General features: G+C 35.7%; 7 non-coding genes across 7 annotated transcripts; all 7 read right to left on the bottom strand.

Annotated features, from left to right (window-relative positions):
* Positions 1 to 654: 654 nt before the first annotated feature.
* TRNAI-UAU (transfer RNA isoleucine (anticodon UAU)) lies at positions 655 to 747 on the bottom strand. The gene is given in 2 exon segments: positions 655 to 690; positions 710 to 747. It is a non-coding gene; the product is annotated as a tRNA-Ile (tRNA).
* An 810-nt stretch (positions 748 to 1,557) lies between these two features.
* On the bottom strand, positions 1,558 to 1,650 carry TRNAI-UAU (transfer RNA isoleucine (anticodon UAU)). Its single transcript is given in 2 exon segments — positions 1,558 to 1,593; positions 1,613 to 1,650. It is a non-coding gene; the product is annotated as a tRNA-Ile (tRNA).
* A 1,703-nt stretch (positions 1,651 to 3,353) lies between these two features.
* On the bottom strand, positions 3,354 to 3,446 carry TRNAI-UAU (transfer RNA isoleucine (anticodon UAU)). Its single transcript is given in 2 exon segments — positions 3,354 to 3,389; positions 3,409 to 3,446. It is a non-coding gene; the product is annotated as a tRNA-Ile (tRNA).
* A 1,699-nt stretch (positions 3,447 to 5,145) lies between these two features.
* On the bottom strand, positions 5,146 to 5,238 carry TRNAI-UAU (transfer RNA isoleucine (anticodon UAU)). Its single transcript is given in 2 exon segments — positions 5,146 to 5,181; positions 5,201 to 5,238. It is a non-coding gene; the product is annotated as a tRNA-Ile (tRNA).
* Positions 5,239 to 6,958: 1,720 nt separating this feature from the next.
* On the bottom strand, positions 6,959 to 7,051 carry TRNAI-UAU (transfer RNA isoleucine (anticodon UAU)). The gene is given in 2 exon segments: positions 6,959 to 6,994; positions 7,014 to 7,051. It is a non-coding gene; the product is annotated as a tRNA-Ile (tRNA).
* Positions 7,052 to 8,765: 1,714 nt separating this feature from the next.
* TRNAI-UAU (transfer RNA isoleucine (anticodon UAU)) lies at positions 8,766 to 8,858 on the bottom strand. The gene is given in 2 exon segments: positions 8,766 to 8,801; positions 8,821 to 8,858. It is a non-coding gene; the product is annotated as a tRNA-Ile (tRNA).
* Positions 8,859 to 11,466: 2,608 nt separating this feature from the next.
* TRNAI-UAU (transfer RNA isoleucine (anticodon UAU)) lies at positions 11,467 to 11,559 on the bottom strand. The gene is given in 2 exon segments: positions 11,467 to 11,502; positions 11,522 to 11,559. It is a non-coding gene; the product is annotated as a tRNA-Ile (tRNA).
* Between the last annotated feature and the right edge of the window lie 809 nt (positions 11,560 to 12,368).

Genomic DNA, 12,368 nt, shown 5'->3' with positions numbered 1-12,368 from the left:
AAGCTGTCCACGGTGATAGAAAATGTTTAAAAAAAACAACAACAATGTTATCATAATAAATGTCATATTTTAGCTTCTGTGGTCATTTTTTGCAAGCTTTACACTGCAAGACTGTTTTACAGTTGAAGCAAGGATAAAATATCAACTCTAGTGATGAGACACTTGCTGTAATGACTTCCACCCAATATGGAACTTGGACCCCCTGTCTTAGGAGGGCAGTGACTTATCCATTATGCCAGTGGTGCTTACTGATGTTCTTATTTAAGACTGTTAGGTTTTTAATAGTCAATTATTTATTTTTGAGGAAAAAGTGCAGCTGTTTACTGTGTTCTTTGCATTACCAAGTCCAGCAAGAAATGTGCTGGTACTATCCAGAGCTGTCAGTATGGATTATCATGCTATATTGCAGAAAATCAATTTGATGCAACTGCTTTACCAACAGTATGTTAATCTTTTCCATTGCTGTTTTGTTGGCTGACTGAAGGAAGATATGCAGTGCATTTGAACCAAAGCAGATGTGTGCTGACAAGTTAAATGCACAATCATGTTTGTGTTTTTTCTTTCATCCTTTGTAATATCATATTAAATATTAAGGTAGCAGTTTATAATCAATGACTAATGACATAAGAAAAGGAAAAAAACAGTATACAAAGATGCTCCAGGTGAGGCTTGAACTCACAACCTCGGCATTGCTCAACAGATACTGTTTTATAAGTACCGCGCGCTGACCAATTGCGCCACTGGAGCACATTGCAGCGTTAATTGGTTATGCTAGATGTGGATTTTATTCAATACAATCAGTACAGTCATAAGAATTGAAAATGAAAATCATTTTTGGTGATGAATGATGAGCAACAAAGGAACATGCATGCTAGAAGCACTTGAATAAGCTGTCCACGGTGATAGAAAAGGTTTAAAAAACAACAACGACAATGTTATCATAATTCATGTCATATTTTAGCTTCTGTGGTCATTTTTTACAAGCTAAACACTGCAAGACTGTTTTACAGTTGAAGCAAGGATAAAATATCAACTCTAGTGATGAGACACTTGCTGTAATGACTACCAACTCAGACGGGACTTAAACTTACAACCACTGGCTTAGGAGAACAGTGCCTTATCCATTATGCCAGTGTTGCTTACTGATGTCCTTATTTAAGACTGATAGGTTTTTAATAGTCAATTATTTATTTTTGAAAAAAAGTGAAGCTGTTTACTGTGTTCTTTGCATTACCAAGTCCAGCAAGAAATGTGCTGGTACTATCCAGAGCTGTCAGTATGGATTATCATGCTATATTGCAGAAAATCAATTTGATGCAACTGCTTTACCAACAGTATGTTAATCTTTTCCATTGCTGTTTTGTTGGCTGACTGAAGGAAGATATGCAGTGCATTTGAACCAAAGCAGATGTGTGCTGACAAGTTAAATGCACAATCATGTTTGTGTTTTTTCTTTCTTTCTTCCATCCTTTGTAATATCATATTAAATATTAAGGTAGCAGTTTATAATCAATGACTAATGACATAAGAAAAGGAAAAAAAAACAGTATACAAAGATGCTCCAGGTGAGGCTTGAACTCACAACCTCAGCATTGCTCAACAGATACTGTCTTATAAGTACCGCACGCTGACCAATTGCGCCACTGGAGCACTTTGCAACATTAATTGGTTATGCTAGATGTGGATTTTATTCAATACAATCAGTACAGTCATAAGAATTGAAAAAGAAAATCATTTTTGGTGATGAATGATGAGCAACAAAGGAACATGCATGCCAGATTGCATTTGAATAAGCTGTCCACTGTGATAGAAAAGGTTTAAAAAGCAACAACAACAACAATGTTATCATAATTAATGTCATATTTTAGCTTCTGTGGTCATTTTTTACAAGCTAAACACTGCAAGACTGTTTTACAGTTGAAGCAAGGATAAAATATCAACTCTAGTGATGAGACACTTGCTGTAATGACTTCCAACTCAGACGGGACTTAAACCCACAACCACTGGCTTAGGAGAACAGTGCCTTATCCATTATGCCAGTGGTGCTTACTGAAGTCCTTATTTAAGACTGATAGGGTTTTAATAGTCAATTATTTATTTTTGAAAAAAAATTGAAGCTGTTTACTGTGTTCTTTGCATTACCAAGTCCAGCAAGAAATGTGCTGGTACTATCCAGAGCTGTCAGTATGGATTATCATGCTATATTGCAGAAAATCAATTTGATGCAACTGCTTTACCAACAGTATTTTATTCTTTTCCATTGCTGTTTTGTTGGCTGACTGAAGGAAGATATGCAGTGCATTTGAACCAAAGCAGATGTGTGCTGACAACTTAAATGCACAATCATGTTTGTGTGTTTTCTTTCTTTCTTCCATCCTTTGTAATATCATATTAAATATTAAGGCTACCAGTTTATAATCAATGACTAATGACATAAGAAAAGGAAAAAAAACAGTATACAAAGATGCTCGAGGTGAGGCTTGAACTCACAACCTCGGCATTGCTCAACAGATGCTGGCTTATAAGTACCGTGCGCTGACCAATTGCGCCACTGGAGCGCTTTGCAAAATTGATTGGTTATGCTAGATGTGGATTTTATTCAATGCAATCAGTACAGTCATAAGAATTGAAAAAGAAAATAATTTTTGGTGATGAATGATGAGCAACAAAGGAGCATGCATGCCAGATGGTACTTAAATAAGCTGTCCACGGTGATAGAAAATGTTTAAAAAAAACAACAACAATGTTATCATAATAAATGTCATATTTTAGCTTCTGTGGTCATTTTTTGCAAGCTTTACACTGCAAGACTGTTTTACAGTTGAAGCAAGGATAAAATATCAACTCTAGTGATGAGACACTTGCTGTAATGACTTCCACCCAATATGGAACTTGGACCCCCTGTCTTAGGAGGGCAGTGACTTATCCATTATGCCAGTGGTGCTTACTGATGTTCTTATTTAAGACTGTTAGGTTTTTAATAGTCAATTATTTATTTTTGAGGAAAAAGTGCAGCTGTTTACTGTGTTCTTTGCATTACCAAGTCCAGCAAGAAATGTGCTGGTACTATCCAGAGCTGTCAGTATGGATTATCATGCTATATTGCAGAAAATCAATTTGATGCAACTGCTTTACCAACAGTATGTTAATCTTTTCCATTGCTGTTTTGTTGGCTGACTGAAGGAAGATATGCAGTGCATTTGAACCAAAGCAGATGTGTGCTGACAAGTTAAATGCACAATCATGTTTGTGTTTTTTCTTTCATCCTTTGTAATATCATATTAAATATTAAGGTAGCAGTTTATAATCAATGACTAATGACATAAGAAAAGGAAAAAAACAGTATACAAAGATGCTCCAGGTGAGGCTTGAACTCACAACCTCGGCATTGCTCAACAGATACTGTTTTATAAGTACCGTGCGCTGACCAATTGCGCCACTGGAGCACATTGCAGCGTTAATTGCTTATGCTAGATGTGGATTTTATTCAATACAATCAGTACAGTCATAAGAATTGAAAATGAAAATCATTTTTGGTGATGAATGATGAGCAACAAAGGAACATGCATGCTAGAAGCACTTGAATAAGCTGTCCACGGTGATAGAAAAGGTTTAAAAAACAACAACGACAATGTTATCATAATTCATGTCATATTTTAGCTTCTGTGGTCATTTTTTACAAGCTAAACACTGCAAGACTGTTTTACAGTTGAAGCAAGGATAAAATATCAACTCTAGTGATGAGACACTTGCTGTAATGACTACCAACTCAGACGGGACTTAAACTTACAACCACTGGCTTAGGAGAACAGTGCCTTATCCATTATGCCAGTGGTGCTTACTGAAGTCCTTATTTAAGACTGATAGGGTTTTAATAGTCAATTATTTATTTTTGAAAAAAAATTGAAGCTGTTTACTGTGTTCTTTGCATTACCAAGTCCAGCAAGAAATGTGCTGGTACTATCCAGAGCTGTCAGTATGGATTATCATGCTATATTGCAGAAAATCAATTTGATGCAACTGCTTTACCAACAGTATTTTATTCTTTTCCATTGCTGTTTTGTTGGCTGACTGAAGGAAGATATGCAGTGCATTTGAACCAAAGCAGATGTGTGCTGACAACTTAAATGCACAATCATGTTTGTGTGTTTTCTTTCTTTCTTCCATCCTTTGTAATATCATATTAAATATTAAGGCTACCAGTTTATAATCAATGACTAATGACATAAGAAAAGGAAAAAAAACAGTATACAAAGATGCTCGAGGTGAGGCTTGAACTCACAACCTCGGCATTGCTCAACAGATGCTGGCTTATAAGTACCGTGCGCTGACCAATTGCGCCACTGGAGCGCTTTGCAAAATTGATTGGTTATGCTAGATGTGGATTTTATTCAATGCAATCAGTACAGTCATAAGAATTGAAAAAGAAAATAATTTTTGGTGATGAATGATGAGCAACAAAGGAGCATGCATGCCAGATGGTACTTAAATAAGCTGTCCACGGTGATAGAAAATGTTTAAAAAAAACAACAACAATGTTATCATAATAAATGTCATATTTTAGCTTCTGTGGTCATTTTTTGCAAGCTTTACACTGCAAGACTGTTTTACAGTTGAAGCAAGGATAAAATATCAACTCTAGTGATGAGACACTTGCTGTAATGACTTCCACCCAATATGGAACTTGGACCCCCTGTCTTAGGAGGGCAGTGACTTATCCATTATGCCAGTGGTGCTTACTGATGTTCTTATTTAAGACTGTTAGGTTTTTAATAGTCAATTATTTATTTTTGAGGAAAAAGTGCAGCTGTTTACTGTGTTCTTTGCATTACCAAGTCCAGCAAGAAATGTGCTGGTACTATCCAGAGCTGTCAGTATGGATTATCATGCTATATTGCAGAAAATCAATTTGATGCAACTGCTTTACCAACAGTATGTTAATCTTTTCCATTGCTGTTTTGTTGGCTGACTGAAGGAAGATATGCAGTGCATTTGAACCAAAGCAGATGTGTGCTGACAAGTTAAATGCACAATCATGTTTGTGTTTTTTCTTTCATCCTTTGTAATATCATATTAAATATTAAGGTAGCAGTTTATAATCAATGACTAATGACATAAGAAAAGGAAAAAAACAGTATACAAAGATGCTCCAGGTGAGGCTTGAACTCACAACCTCGGCATTGCTCAACAGATACTGTTTTATAAGTACCGTGCGCTGACCAATTGCGCCACTGGAGCACATTGCAGCGTTAATTGCTTATGCTAGATGTGGATTTTATTCAATACAATCAGTACAGTCATAAGAATTGAAAATGAAAATCATTTTTGGTGATGAATGATGAGCAACAAAGGAACATGCATGCTAGAAGCACTTGAATAAGCTGTCCACGGTGATAGAAAAGGTTTAAAAAACAACAACGACAATGTTATCATAATTCATGTCATATTTTAGCTTCTGTGGTCATTTTTTACAAGCTAAACACTGCAAGACTGTTTTACAGTTGAAGCAAGGATAAAATATCAACTCTAGTGATGAGACACTTGCTGTAATGACTACCAACTCAGACGGGACTTAAACTTACAACCACTGGCTTAGGAGAACAGTGCCTTATCCATTATGCCAGTGTTGCTTACTGATGTCCTTATTTAAGACTGATAGGTTTTTAATAGTCAATTATTTATTTTTGAAAAAAAGTGAAGCTGTTTACTGTGTTCTTTGCATTACCAAGTCCAGCAAGAAATGTGCTGGTACTATCCAGAGCTGTCAGTATGGATTATCATGCTATATTGCAGAAAATCAATTTGATGCAACTGCTTTACCAACAGTATGTTAATCTTTTCCATTGCTGTTTTGTTGGCTGACTGAAGGAAGATATGCAGTGCATTTGAACCAAAGCAGATGTGTGCTGACAAGTTAAATGCACAATCATGTTTGTGTTTTTTCTTTCTTTCTTCCATCCTTTGTAATATCATATTAAATATTAAGGTAGCAGTTTATAATCAATGACTAATGACATAAGAAAAGGAAAAAAAACAGTATACAAAGATGCTCCAGGAGAGGCTTGAACTCACAACCTCAGCATTGCTCAACAGATACTGTCTTATAAGTACCGCACGCTGACCAATTGCGCCACTGGAGCACTTTGCAGCATTAATTGGTTATGCTAGATGTGGATTTTATTCAATACAATCAGTACAGTCATAAGAATTGAAAAAGAAAATCATTTTTGGTGATGAATGATGAGCAACAAAGGAACATGCATGCCAGATGGCACTTGAATAAGCTGTCCACAGTGATAGAAAAGGTTTAAAAAACAACAACAACAACAACAATGTTATCATAATTAATGTCATATTTTAGCTTCTGTGGTCATTTTTTACAAGCTAAACACTGCAAGACTGTTTTACAGTTGAAGCAAGGATAAAATATCAACTCTAGTGATGAGACACTTGCTGTAATGACTTCCAACTCAGACGAGACTTAAACCCACAACCACTAGTTTTGGAGAACAGTGCCTTATCCATTATGCCAGTGGTGCTTACTGATGTGCTTATTTAAGACTGATAGGGTTTTAATAGTCAATTATTTATTTTTGAAAAAAAATTAAAGCTGTTTACTGTGTTCTTTGCATTACCAAGTCCAGCAAGAAATGTGCTGGTACTATCCAGAGCTGTCAGTATGGATTATCGTGCTATATTGCAGAAAATCAATTTGATGCAACTGCTTTACCAACAGTATGTTATTCTTTTCCATTGCTGTTTTGTTGGCTGACTGAAGGAAGATATGCAGTGCATTTGAACCAAAGCAGATGTGTGCTGACAACTTAAATGCACAATCATGTTTGTGTGTTTTCTTTCTTTCTTCCATCCTTTGTAATATCATATTAAATATTAAGGCTACCAGTTTATAATCAATGACTAATGACATAAGAAAAGGAAAAAAAACAGTATACAAAGATGCTCCAGGTGAGGCTTGAACTCACAATCTCGGCATTGCTCAACAGATACTGTCTTATAAGTACCACGCGCTGACCAATTGCGCCACTGGAGCACTTTGCAACATTGGCTGGTTATGCTAGATGTGGATTTTATTCAATGCAATCAGTACAGTCAAAAGAATTGAAAAAGAAAATCATTTTTGGTGATGAATGATGAGCAACAAAGGAACATGCATGCCAGATGGTACTTAAATAAGCTGTCCACGGTGATAGAAAATGTTTAAAAAAACCAACAACAATGTTATCATAATAAATGTCATATTTTAGCTTCTGTGGTCATTTTTTGCAAGCTAAACACTGCAAGACTGTTTTACAGTTGAAGCAAGGATAAAATATCAACTCTAGTGATGAGACACTTGCTGTAATGACTTCCACCCCATATGGAACTTGGACCCCTTGTCTTAGGAGGGCAGTGACTTTTCCATTATTCCAGTGGTGCTTACTGATGTTCTTATTTAAGACTGTTAGGTTTTTAATAGTCAATTATTTATTTTTGAGGAAAAAGTGAAGCTGTTTACTCTGTTCTTTGCATTACCAAGTCCAGCAAGAAATGTGCTGGTACTATCCAGAGCTGTCAGTATGGATTATCATGCTATATTGCAGAAAATCAATTTGATGCAACTGCTTTACCAACAGTATGTTAATCTTTTCCATTGCTGTTTTGTTGGCTGACTGAAGGAAGATATGCAGTGCATTTGAACCAAAGCAGATGTGTGCTGACAAGTTAAATGCACAATCATGTTTGTGTTTTTTCTTTCTTTCTTCCATCCTTTGTAATATCATATTAAATATTAAGGTAGCAGTTTATAATCAATGACTAATGACATAAGAAAAGGAAAAAAACAGTATACAAAGATGCTCCTGGTGATGCTTGAACTCACAACCTCAGCATTGCTTGACAGATACTGTCTTATAAGTACCACGCACTGACCAATTGCGCCACTGGAGCACTTTGCAGCATTAATTGGTTATGCTAGATGTGGATTTTATTCAATACAATCAGTACAGTCATAAGAATTGAAAATGAAAATCATTTTTGGTGATGAATGATGAGCAACAAAGGAACATGCATGCTAGAAGCACTTGAATAAGCTGTCCACGGTGATAGAAAAGGTTGAAAAAACAACAACAACAACAACAATGTTATCATAATTAATGTCATATTTTAGCTTCTGTGGTCATTTTTTACAAGCTAAACTACTGCAAGACTGTTTTACAGTTGAAGCAGGGATAAAATATCAACTCTAGTGATGAGACACTTGCTGTAATGACTTCCAACTAAGACGGGACTTAAACCCACAACCACTGGCTTAGGAGAATAGTGCCTTATCCATTATGCCAGTGGTGCTTACTGATGTCCTTATTTAAGACTGATAGGGTTTTAATAGTCAATTATTTATTTTTGAAAAAAAATTTAAGCTGTTTACTGTGTTCTTTGCATTACCAAGTCCAGCAAGAAATGTGCTGGTACTATACAGAGCTGTCAGTATGGATTATCATGCTATATTGCAGAAAATCAATTTGATGCAACTGCTTTACCAACAGTATGTTATTCTTTTCCATTGCTGTTTTGTTGGCTGACTGAAGGAAGATTTGCAGTGCATTTGAACCAAAGCAGATGTGTGCTGACAACTTAAATGCACAATCATGTTTGTGTGTTTTCTTTCTTTCTTCCATCCTTTGTAATATCATATTAAATATTAAGGCTACCAGTTTATAATCAATGACTAATGACATAAGAAAAGGAAAAAAAACAGTATACAAAGATGCTCCAGGTGAGGCTTGAACTCACAACCTCGGCATTGCTCAACAGATACTGTTTTATAAGTACCGCGCGCTGACCAATTGCGCCACTGGAGCGCTTTGCATCATTGATTGGTTATGCTAAATGTGGATTTTATTCAATGCAATAAGTACAGTCATAAGAATTGAAAAAGAAAATCATTTTTGTTGATGAATGATGAGCAACAAAGGAACATGCATGCCAGATGGTACTTCAATAAGCTGTCCACGGTGATAGAAAATGTTTAAAAAAAAAAACAACAACAATGTTATCATAATAAATGTCATATTTTAGCTTCTGTGGTCATTTTTTGCAAGCTAAACACTGCAAGACTGTTTTACAGTTGAAGGAAGGATAAAACATCAACTCTAGTGATGAGACACTTGCTGTAATGACTTCCAACTAAGACGGGACTTAAACCCACAACCACTGGCTTAGGAGAACAGTGCCTTATCCATTATGCCAGTGGTGCTTACTGATGTCCATATTTAAGACTGATAGGGTTTTAATAGTCAATTATTTATTTTTGGAAAAAAAGTGAAGCTATTTACTGTGTTCTTTGCATTACCAAGTCCAGCAAGAAATGTGCTGGTACTATTCAGAGCTGTCAGTATGGATTATCATGCTATATTGCAGAAAATCAATTTGATGCAACTGCTTTACCAACAGTATGTTATTCTTTTCCATTGCTGTTTTGTTGGCTGACTGAAGGAAGCTATGCAGTGCATTTGAACCAAAGCAGATGTGTGCTGACAACTTAAATGCACAATCATGTTTGTGTGTTTTCTTTCTTTCTTCCATCCTTTGTAATATCATATTAAATATTAATTCTACCAGTTTATAATTAATGACTAATGACATAAGAAAAGGAAAAAAAATAGTATACAAAGATGCTCCAGGTGAGGCTTGAATTCACAACCTCGGCCTTGCTCAACAGATACTGTCTTATAAGTACCGCGTGCTGACCAATTGCGCCACTGGAGCACTTTGCAGCATTAATTGGTTATGCTAGATGTGGATTTTATTCAATACAATCAGTACAGTCATAAGAATTGAAAAAGAAAATCATTTTTGGTGATGAATGATGAGCAGCAAAGGAACATGCATGCCAGATGGCACTTGAATAAGCTGTCCACTGTGATAGAAAAGGTTTAAAAAACAACAACAATGTTATCATAATTAATGTCATATTTTAGCTTCTGTGGTCATTTTTTGCAAGCTAAACACTGCAAGACTGTTTTACAGTCGAAGCAAGGATAAAATATCAACTCTAGTGATGAGACACTTGCTGTAATGACTTCCATCCCATATGGAACTTGGACCCCCTGTCTTAGGAGGGCAGTGACTTATCTATTATGCCAGTGGTGCTTACTGATGTTCTTATTTAAGACTGTTAGGTTTTTAATTGTCAATTATTTATTTTTGAGGAAAAAGTGAAGCTGTTTACTGTGTTCTTTGCATTACCAAGTCCAGCAAGAAATGTGCTGGTACTATCCAGAGCTGTCAGTATGGATTATCATGCTATATTGCAGAAAATCAATTTGATGCAACTGCTTTACCAACAGTATGTTAATCTTTTCCATTGCTGTTTTGTTGGCTGACTGAAGGAAGATATGCAGTGCATTTGAACCAAAGTAGATGTGTGCTGACAACTTAAATGCACAATCATGTTTGTGTTTTTTCTTTCTTTCTTCCATCCTTTGTAATATCATATTAAATATTAAGGTAGCAGTTTATAATCAATGACTAATGACATAAGAAAAGGAAAAAAAAACAGTATACAAAGATGCTCCAGGTGAGGCTTGAACTCACAACCTCATCATTGCTCAACAGATACTGTCTTATAAGTACCGCGCGCTGACCAATTGCATCACTGGAGCACTTTGCAGCATTAATTGGTTATGCTAGATGTGGATTTTATACAATACAATCAGTACAGTCATAAGAATTGAAAAAGAAAATCATTTTTGGTGATGAATGATGAGCAACAAAGGAACATGCATGCCAGATGGTACTTAAATAAGCTGTCCACGGTGATAGAAAATGTTTAAAAAAAACAACAACAATGTTATCATAATTAATGTCATATTTTAGCTTCTGTGGTCATTTTTTGCAAGCTAAACACTGCAAGACTGTTTTACAGTCGAAGTAAGGATAAAATATCAACTCTAGTGATGAGACACTTGCTGTAATGACTTCCACCCCATATGGAACTTGGACCCCCTGTCTTAGGAGGGCAGTGACTTATCCATTATGCCAGTGGTGCTTACTGATGTTCTTATTTAAGACTGTTAGGTTTTTAATAGTCAATTATTTATTTTTGAGGAAAAAGTGTAGCTGTTTACTGTGTTCTTTGCATTACCAAGTCCAGCAAGAAATATGCTGGTACTATCCAGAGCTGTCAGTATGGATTATCATGCTATATAGCAGAAAATCAATTTGATGCAACTGCTTTACCAACAGTATGTTAATCTTTTCCATTGCTGTTTTGTTGGCTGACTGAAGGAAGATATGCAGTGCATTTGAACCAAAGCAGATGTGTGCTGACAACTTAAATGCACAATCATGTTTGTGTTTTTTCTTTCTTTCTTCCATCCTTTGTAATATCATATTAAATATTAAGGTAGCAGTTTATAATCAATGACTAATGACACAAGAAAAGGAAAAAAAAACAGTATACAAAGATGCTCCAGGTGAGGCTTGAACTCACAACCTCGGCATTGCTCAACAGATACTGTCTTATAAGTACCGCGCGCTGACCAATTGCGCCACTGGAGCGCTTTGCATCATTGATTGGTTATGCTAGATGTGGATTTTATTCAATGCAATGAGTACAGTCATAAGAATTGAAAAAGAAAATCATTTTTGGTGATGAATGATGAGCAACAAAGGAACATGCATGCCAGATGGCACTTGAATAAGCTGTCTACGGTGATAGAAAAGGTTTAAAAAATAACAACAACAATGTTATCATAATTAATGTTATATTTTAGCTTCTGTGGTCATTTTTTACAAGCTAAACACTGCAAGACTGTTTTACAGTTGAAGCAAGGATAAAATATCAACTCTAGTGATGAGACACTTGCTGTAATTACTTCCACCCCATATGGGACTTGGACCCCCTGGCTTTGGAGGGCGGTGACTTATCCATTATGCCAGTGGTGCTTACTGATGTTCTTATTTAAGACTGTTAGGTTTTTAATAGTCAATTATTTATTTTTGAGGAAAAAATGAAGCTGTTTACTGTGTTATTTGCATTACCAAGTCCAGAAAGAAATGTGCAGGTACTATCCAGAGCTGTAAGTAAGGATTATAATGCTATATTGCAGAAAATCAATTTGATGCAACTGCTTTACCAACAGTATGTTAATCTTTTCCATTGCTGTTTTATTGGCTGACTGAAGGAAAATATGCAGTGCATTTGAACCAAAGCAGATGTGTGCTGACAACTTAAATGCACAATCATGTTTGTGTTTTTTCATTCTTTCTTCCATCCTTTGTAATATCATATTAAATATTAAGGTAGCAGTTTATAATCAATGACTAATGACATAAGAAAAGGAAAAAAAACAGTATACAAAGATGAT

The sequence above is a fragment of the Pseudophryne corroboree genome, chromosome 4, assembly GCF_028390025.1.
Source record: "Pseudophryne corroboree isolate aPseCor3 chromosome 4, aPseCor3.hap2, whole genome shotgun sequence".
In the NCBI taxonomy this organism is placed as follows: domain Eukaryota; kingdom Metazoa; phylum Chordata; class Amphibia; order Anura; family Myobatrachidae; genus Pseudophryne; species Pseudophryne corroboree.
The sequence above is the reverse complement of the archived record's forward strand: the minus strand, read 5'-3'. Positions and strand labels throughout refer to the sequence as shown.